The sequence below is a fragment of the Macrobrachium nipponense genome, chromosome 32 (assembly GCF_015104395.2).
Source record: "Macrobrachium nipponense isolate FS-2020 chromosome 32, ASM1510439v2, whole genome shotgun sequence".
NCBI classification, from domain to species: domain Eukaryota; kingdom Metazoa; phylum Arthropoda; class Malacostraca; order Decapoda; family Palaemonidae; genus Macrobrachium; species Macrobrachium nipponense.
The window spans coordinates 29,570,306-29,579,874 of NC_061094.1; the positions used below are offsets into that span (position 1 = coordinate 29,570,306).

Genomic DNA, 9,569 nt, shown 5'->3' on the forward strand with positions numbered 1-9,569 from the left:
CTGTCATACCACGACCACCTACACAGGTCGTTCAATGTATGAGTTTGTCTGCCGATATAACGCTATCGCGCGCGTTTCTTCTAGAGATGATGCCATGTCTTCTCGAGACAAAATCTTTGTTCAGACTGAGATCAGTGCGGAGATCGTTCATGCTGTATGAATAGTGTGTGTGTTGGTCGATGACGACAATCGTTCAGACAAACGTTCAGTGTATGGGGACCTTTATTCTACACATACATATTTCCCTACGTGGAAACTTGACAAGGTTTCTTTAACATGAGAAGACTCCTGTTTTTCAACAGAGATCTTTCACCTTCACAATTGATCCCTGATCCCCTTTCTCTTCTGAGAGCAACCAGATTCTCTGAGCAGCACCACCAATATGCAGTAAATATTCCTCGCTGTCCAACTTCTCCGTTCCAGAGGCCCTTTATTCCTCACACCGCTGGACTGTGGAACAGCATCCCAGAGGAAGTCGTGCTATTGGAACTAAAGAACTAAATCGAAATTGCAATGCATTATTATCATAATACTATTCTTCTTGCATTTCAATACCTTTTTATCTATTTATTTATTTATTAATATTTCCTCTCTTTGGTGGGATGTCCTCTTTCTGTATTTCACTTTATTTCTTCTTAGTTCTTCCTAATGAACGCCACATTCTTTGGAAGCTTAAATTTTGTTCCATATGTATAGGTTTCATGGAAATGAAGAGGCCGATAAACTGGCAAAAACAGCTGCAGCAGAACAACTTTCAAGATGTCCAACATTACACAGTGATTTCTGAATATTTGACAACAGCTTTGTGATTCTTTAGACCAGAACAGGATGAGGGAGATCAAGAGTGTCATATCTCCTTGGAAGTATAACTTTATGCCTCGAAGATGGCCATACTCGTTTAACACATGAGTTTCTAACGACGGGCAGGATTGCTTAGTCAGTCACCTTGACTGTAGAGCATTTGGTGGTCGAATGCCCAGGTCGTTGTTGTTTTTAAAGCTGACCTTGTATCAGCACGGGCTCTTGCTCACCGAGCAGCCCGTAAAAAAAGCCCCCGTCTTGGGGATTTAAGGGTTCGATATCTTTCTGAAGTTCAGCGTGGAGATGGCGGCTATATCCTTACCAAGATCCTTGGAGAGGAGGTGATGTACGACGCTTAGGGCATTTTTAAATATTTTAGGAACTGGAGTTTTACTTAAGATATAATTGTATTCCTACAAGTCTTGATAATATTTACTATGAATATACAACACTATGTTGTCTTTTAATTGACATCGATGTCAATGACCATGGGAGTCACAATGCCTGAAAACTTAAAATAATTCATTCATTCATCTTTTGAATAATAATCATATATCACCATTATAAAGAATATTCCGCATTTAAATTCGACGGATTGATATCCATCCTGACATCAAACGATCTGCTTCTGCCTATAATTTTCTCAGCCCCTGGGGCGGGGTGGGGGGTGGGGGTGGGGGGGGCAACAACCCACCAGGATGTGCCTGAAGGTAATAGCCAGAATACATGAACCCGAGAAACCCTTTCGCTCCGTAATCTCCCTAATCTCGACTGGCAGCGAGCGCTCTACTATAGTCAGAACTCTCTCACATGCTGGATGATACTTCCTTCCTCAGCGTCCCCAGAAAGTCTTCAACAACCTGTGTATGAAGTTATCCCTTCATTCTGCCCTAATATATATGCGTATATATATATATATATATATATATATATATATATATATATATATATATATACATATATATATATATATATATATATATATATATATATATATATATATATGTATATACACTATACATACATTATATATATATTTTGTAATACCCACAATTCCCTTTTAAGTAGAAGATTCTTAGCATCTCTCTATGCTAGGGACTAGGTATGTTCATTTAAGCAGCAGAATCCAAAGAGGTTTTATTAGGTAACTAAGGAAAAGCGTAGCCAGTTCCTTATAGAATGCAGTTCTAAGCTTAGGCCAAAGGCCCTGCCTGTTATGTTTCAAAGTAAGCCAGCTCCCAAATGTCCAGAGTTGGAGCCAAGTAGACAGCACTCATCGCCTAAGCCTAGCTATCATCCGGCTGCCAGTGAGTTCTGGTGTTCCTTCTGTACAAGGCAACATTTGTCAGTCCTGCATCTAACTTTTATTTGAAGACAGCAAATGCCCGGCCCGTGGGCTCTGGGCCCCGATCCAAATAATACTAAGATCTACATACTATACCTGAGTCAGCGGGACCTGATTTTCACTGCAGGGCAGGCTCGTAACCTCCTGAAGTTATATACTCACCCCAGTTACCTTATATATTATAAATATATATTGTATGTGTTTGTCTGTATATATTCATGAATGTTTGTATGTTTGTCCCTTTTCTTGTGACAAAAGGCTGCACCTAATCCATAGCAAATTAGTCCAAATATACAATTTTCATGATGAATAATTTGCAATGCATTTCTTTGTGGTCAATTATAGTGGCATACTTAAAAAATTCAAAGGTCAAATAATATAAACATAACCTAGGCCAATGATTAACTTATTTAGATAAACTTCACTTTTGGCTTTCATGTGCAAAGTAAAGTAAGGTTAAGCTCTACTTAGAGGTCACAGGTCACAAATTAATTTTAACCTTGGTCATAAATGTTGAACTCTGAGAGATACAGACGTATTTGGCATGCATAATAGAAAATGAAGCAGAGTGCAGAGTAAAGTCGCGATCACACTTAAAGCTAAAATGTCAGAATGACTCCATCTTGAATGGTTAGAGGCCGAGTTTTCATATTTAGCCTGCTAAATCCACTAATAACGCTGCAGTCCACAGTAATCTCAGTGTAATTTAACACATGACCTTAAAATATCAGGGCCATAGCTTTGCAATATAGGCAGTATATATAGTATATATATTATATATATATATATATATATATATATATATACACCCATACATACAACTAGTACACACACACATATATAGCTATAAACTCAATGTTAGCCTTCAGTTCTTCAGCTATTTCTTCTAGAGGAGTTCTTAGCGTCACTCATCTTCACGCTGGTTACACACACAAACAAATTATTATATATATATATATATATATATATATATAAATATACATATATATATATATATATATATATATATATATATAAATATATATATATACACACATAATATATTCATTAATTCACTTCGAAGGTCAAAAGGCACTTGTTAGATCTACGTTCTATTCAGAGTTGAGGACCGGTGGATGGGAAAACTTTGCCCTTTCTTGAGCCCAGTGTACCTCTACTGGCCTAATAAGTGAACTATGTACCTGGTAGTTCTGCGACTGCACTACTTTCATCCAGGGTAATGATGTCTGGAGTGTAGCAACTTTATCCCTGAAGGCTTAATGGGAATCCGAAGGGTAGCACATGTTGCCTTCACCCCTTTAATAGGAAAGTACTATATATGTATATGTATATATATACCTCTTATCTACAAATATATACATATATATGTGTGTGTATATATATATGCATATACACACAATATATAGATAGATAGATAGATAGATAGATAGATAGATATATAGATAGATAAAATGAATAATGGTGTGTAACATAAAACTGGTGTGAGTATGTGAAGGTACGTGACTATTATTAGAAAGAGGAAAGAGAGGAGAGGAGAGAAAATAGGGCAAAACGTTCCAGTTATATTTGTGTTTGGGGTTTTAAGCCGGCTTTCTTGTACGCTCGTCAGTGAAATGTGGGCGATATCTTTCATTTATATTCCGGCTGAACTACTGGCCACAAATTTTAAAGCCTTTGTCGTTTAGGAAATACAATTTCCTTAAATTTTTCAAGTTTATTTTAAAAAGATGATTGTGTCTGTTGGATCGGGATGGGTAGTGCGGGATGCTTTCTGGAAAAGAAATGCTTCTTCTGTTAGTCCATCTGACTAGAACAAACACCATATTTTTCACATTTATGATACGGTTAGCTTTAAGTCCCCAGTCAGATCAGGGTAGGCATTTTTTGGAGTAGGGAAATGACTTTCCTCGTTTTATATCTTGTGAATTACCGTTCTTTTCGGATTTCTTCTTCCGTTTTACATGGCGTGCTGTTGCCACTGAAATGCATACAGCAAGAGGCCGTGGTTTTTGGCGCAAAGTAAACCAATACTAAAGATCTAGTCACTGTGAGCGTGAATGTAGATAAAGTCTACTTTGTAAAAGAATAAAAAGACAGTCAGGCTGGAAGTCGAAACTGACTCCTTCCCATAAAAAATGCAGGAGGTATTGACGTCAATAATCTCATTCCCTTCAGTGTTGACAAACCCGTCTCTCGAACTGGAGGAGACCAAAGTACTCTTAGAACTGACAGAGAAGAAGATTTCCACAGTTCAGACGTAAATGGTGTAGACGAGAGAGAATAATGGGTTCTACTTTGGCTTGATATCTACGCGTCACCTACTCCGAGGAGCTAGTATTTAACACCTTATGGTAATGTAAATAGACGGCCGCACGAAGATATCGTTAATTGTTATTATTTGTCGACCACACAATATAGTAATGGGTCTTTATAATACTTGGATCCCCGAGGTGCTATAGTGGATTCACATCAACCGTGCATCTGATGTCTAGGCCAGTCCCTTACGACGCTCCTGATTGGTTGTTAATAAGCCAATCACAGAGCTGGAAACTCTCAGTCTCTCTCGAGAGTTCACATAGGCAGGATGTATGTTCCACCTTTCCTGTAAGACGTATACCTCAGGAGAGATGGAACATACATCCTGCCTATGTGAACTCTCGAGAGAGACTGAGAGTTTCTAGCCCTGTCATTGGCTTATCAACAGCCAATCAGGGGCGTCGTAAGGGTTTGGCCTAGACATCAAATACACGGCTGATGCGAATCTACTATAGTACTAAACACCAAGGACGACGGCGTCTCAAGGAGCTTCCACCTTGTTTAGTACTAGAGCTCCGAGTAGGTAACGCATAGATAACAAGCCAGAGTAGCACAGAATAATGCTTGAATCTAGCACTGGAATTGGCTAATAAGTATTCTTGGAAAACCTTGACCTGGCTCGGGAAATCTGACTATTCAAAGATGGCAGCATTCACCTAACAGTTCTCAAGAGCAGAGCCCAAAACATGATCTCCATAAAAAGAGAGAAAGAAGCCGTCTTAGAATAGGCAGAAACGCCCCCAGTCTTAAAGTAAGAGGTAAACTCTATTAGGAGGATACTAAAAGCCATTCGGAGCTGAGCAGGCTATTCAAGGAGAAAAACGCCGTTTCTCTCTTGACAGATACGGCATCGTATGTGATGTAATCATTGCAGTGACACGCCAGTCTGGCGGTTTAAAGATATGATGTGATTGCTTAAAGATCTATATTCCACGGGATAATGGTCTATTTTGGTAAAATATAGTCACGTTCAAATTCGTTTTGAGACAATTCACACATTTGGGGAAAAAGTTAACTTTTATTTTTCCCGTAACGTTATCTATTTAATGTTTACGAGAAATCTTGTATGTATTAGTTTATAATGGTTTGCACTGAATGGCTGAAACTGCCTCAGTGCAAACCTTTATAAACTAGTACATACAAGATTTCACGTAAGCATTAAATAGATATCGTCACGGGACGTGATTGCTGCGCTAAGACGTAATAGTTAGAGAAGATGAAGAGGTAGTTTTGTACAGAATGTCTTTGTGTATAAACATAAAAGAAAATGAGACAATCGACCCTCGAGTAAACTTAATACAAAGTCCAAAATCGTAAAATATGTAACTCTACAGAAACAAAAGTGACGCAAATCCCGGATCAAGCGTAAGAGCGCCGATTTCAGTATATGTGTTTTGAATAGATAACTTAATTACTTTGAAAATCCCCTGGGTTTTAGGTTCATCTTCCGACACTCTTAAAAATCACAAATTTCTATTATTTGCATCGGCTTGATTTAAATACCACTTGTTTGGGCAAACACTGGACCCTTTGTACAGACATGAGCAAACCCCCATCAATAGCCTTAGGATCGAGTGAGTGAAGAAGCCCTGGTTCACATAAAGGTGAAATGACGAGAAGGGAAAAAAATATTGGATCGGAAGGTCTAGTATATATGAAAAAGAAGACGATTACGGATTAAAAAGACGTTGGCTGTAGGATACGTGAGAAACAAAAAAAAAAAAGTGTAGTGCTATCATCTAGTTTAAGATAGATGAGAAATCATCTATCGAAAGAGTGGGGAAATAACAATAAGAAGTACTCAGCTATCCTGCATTTCATCAAGAGGGCCGTAGGAGGGTGTGTCTGTAGGAAACTTGGAGTCCTCGGCCCTATAACGGCAACAAGAAGAAGAATCTCCGATAATCTCTGCTACCGTCTATACTGATTCTACCAGCGCGTTCTTCTTCCCAGTCCATTCGGAGTTTCTTCCAGCTAGAATGGAACTAGAATAATCGATAATGACAGGATCCCCGTTTCTCCTGTGACATTTAACCTTTTGTGCGTTTTTTTTTTCCAACCTGATAAAGATCCAGCTGAACAACGCATTCTCTGGTGTAATGACGTCGTGATTAGATCCCCTACAAGGAGGAAGAAATGCGAATCTTTTCCGTGCTCGGAGGAATGAGAAGAGGTCAGTCAGTGCGATCTTTATTCTCTTTCCATGAAAAAACTGAGCAATTTAAATTTAGTTTTCCCGTCAAAAACAAGACTGCAAAATTGTGTGGGGCAAAGTATGCACATATGCATGGTTTCCTCGGAGGTGTTTCCTACGTATCTAGCAGAATTACTGCAATATAAACTAACACATAGGGTTAGTTTATATTGCAGGGCCTTCGAGGTCCGCGAATTTCAGAGTAAACCGTCCCGAGAAAGAAAACGTAAAAAAAGGGACTCCGAAGTTGTGCTTTAGTTCTTAATCTTTCAATAATGATATATTTGATATTTCTTGAAAGCTCGGGGAAATTCTCGAGGAGGAAAAGTCCGTTTTTCATGCTAGATTACAGCTGAATAGACTGAGGGAGGTGCCTGACGATGCTGCTTAGGTTTAGCTTTGCCATTTCCTGCTTTTGTTTTAGCCCAGCAGACTTGCTATTAGGAAACAAGGTGAAATTCTTTCCAAAAAGAAATGCATTAGTCCTCGATAAACTTTAAACCTAGCGCTCTTCTTTTCCTCAATGAGATTGAGATTTCCAAAATATCTGTCTACTTTCACGTGGAATCACTTAAATACGGAGTAGAATGTCATTTCGATACATACTTGGATTGTCACTTCGGTAAATACGGGGAATATCACTTGAATACATAGGTGGAATGTCACTTAAATATATAGTGGAATGACACTTCCAACTCCTAGAGGGTACGTAAGCGCGACGATAATATTAAGGGTGAAAGTTGAAATCAAGTCATTGTACAATGTAACTTAATTTGGAGAGAACTAAGCACCAAGTTCAAGCAGCAACAGCAGAGAGAGAGAGAGAGAGAGAGATAGAAGATGGGTAATATTAGGAAGGAGTCGGGGACGGGAAGGGGTGGGGGGGGTGGGGGGGGGGGCGGTAACGTAGATCAAGATCAAATGAATTGGATCCTTTGATTTTTATCACCCCTGACCGCCTTACTTTCGAATTATTAGATTAATGAAATATTGGTTGCCATAGTTACGGTGTGGAACTCGCAAACGCAACTGCCGGCAGATAATCGGAATCCAGTTTTCATAGAAACTGGAAAAAATTAGGATTCGGCGATTGAATAGCAGCACCAAACTTAGAATCTTATCCTGGACGAAACAACTGAAGTTGAACCACATTTTCTCCAGTAATCAGCATCCGCCGACTTTAATCTGTGCCATTGAGAGAGAAAAAGCATTTGAAATTAATGCCATTAACCGTGTGCTAGGTCGAGGGAGCATAAGGAGAGTTTTCTTGGTGCAGTAAAAATGAATACCACGACCAAAAAGTTTATTAATAATTTAATTAATAAAATTTAGAAAAAAATAATTTACTTAATAAAATTTAGAAAAAATTATTGCGAACCCTAATATCATAATCATTATAAAAGTAGCGATGAAGACAACGAATGAGAAAGGTAAAACAATAAAGATTTTTGCACATAGAAATAAACGGAATCATGTTTTCATTTTATCTAACAACTCATGAAAATAATTTCCAATCAGAATCCTGCTTGTTTTCACAATTGACCGTGCAGGTGTTGTAAGAATCCGGAGAGAACCGTTGGAATTAATTTAACTAGTTCTAGACGCGCAGCTCTAACAACGCAGACTGGTAATTTGTGCTGAATGACACTAATTGACAGCAGTGCTTTCAAGAACAGAAGGTAAATAATTTATTTTGAAAAGGCTCTCTCTGAATTCTCAATTATAGGTTTTCGTTAGAAGTTATCGTAGCCGCAATTCAGTATATTTGAAATAAAGTTGCTGCTAGGCTTACCAGAAATATGGACTGATCAGGAAGTGGTTTGCTGAATGAGGACAGAAGCTGAAATGAAGGCGTTATTGATTAGACAATGCATAGGCAACACTCTACTCATCTGAATATTTCAGGGTACTCGGAGTTACCTATAATGCAGCAAAATCTAGGTATATTTATGAGGCTTTCTATGTGTAAAGAAATGATGGCATTAATGCCACAGCTTCCGCTCTTTTGGTATACCTGTATTGGAGTGCTGTTTTTCAGTCTGAATGTCAGCGGCTTTCCAGGATCTTCTTCATCTCAGGATCTTGATAAATAAATGAAACTCTCTTGCAGAGCATCCGTATTGTGCTGAGGTGCCGTGTTGTCACGTTGCTTAACAGTGCCAGTTGTCTTGATGCCCATGCCCCTTAGTTTGAGATAGGCGGTAACGTTACTTTGAAGCACCATTCACCACTGCCCTAATTTGTAATAAGCTTAGACCTATCGTGTCTGATATTTTGCGTTGTATATTTCCTGGGATCTCTGTTGTTTTTTAATCTTTTCTGGTGACATGGTTGTTGGTCGAGATAGTAAAATAGGACAGTATACAGATAATACTATTGCAGCAACCATTTGCTTCCAGGAAATGCAAAATGAAGTTACCGCTAGCTGTAAGAGAGATCTGGAATAGATCAGTAAGTGGTTTAGCCAGTGGGACACGAGTATCAACTCCAGCAAAGTTAAGACTTCATTACTTGATCTCGCGTCACGTCTGTTCTCCATGGCTCACTTTGCATAGGCAAGTTTTTACTCGAGGTTAGTCATTAGACGATAATTTGTAGATGACGTCGACTCCAAACTGTTTTCCACAGCGCTCAGATATTATATGATTAGTTAGCACGCTTTGGTTGTGTTCTTTAGGCTTCCCGCGTGCACGGAGTTGATGATATCATGGCATATGCTTCCTTTGTCACACCTTTATCAGGTTATCGCTCTCATGTCTGGACTCAGGAGAGTGGAATAGACAAGAGAGGATTGAAAGTAAACGCATTCGAAATAATGCTCACTAACTGTGAGGAAAACTAAGGAAAAAATCCAAATACTGATCCTTAAAACACTGGAATAGTTGTTCGGCATGAAGGTAAGCTTTGTTTTAT

The 9,569-nt window shown here is 38.7% G+C and overlaps 1 protein-coding gene across 1 annotated transcript in view; it reads right to left on the reverse strand.

Annotated features, from left to right (window-relative positions):
- LOC135207297 (transmembrane protein 132C-like) overlaps nucleotides 1-9,569 on the reverse strand; it is a 266,712-nt gene that overhangs the window by 62,601 nt on the left and 194,542 nt on the right. The gene's annotated exons all lie outside the window — the stretch shown is intronic.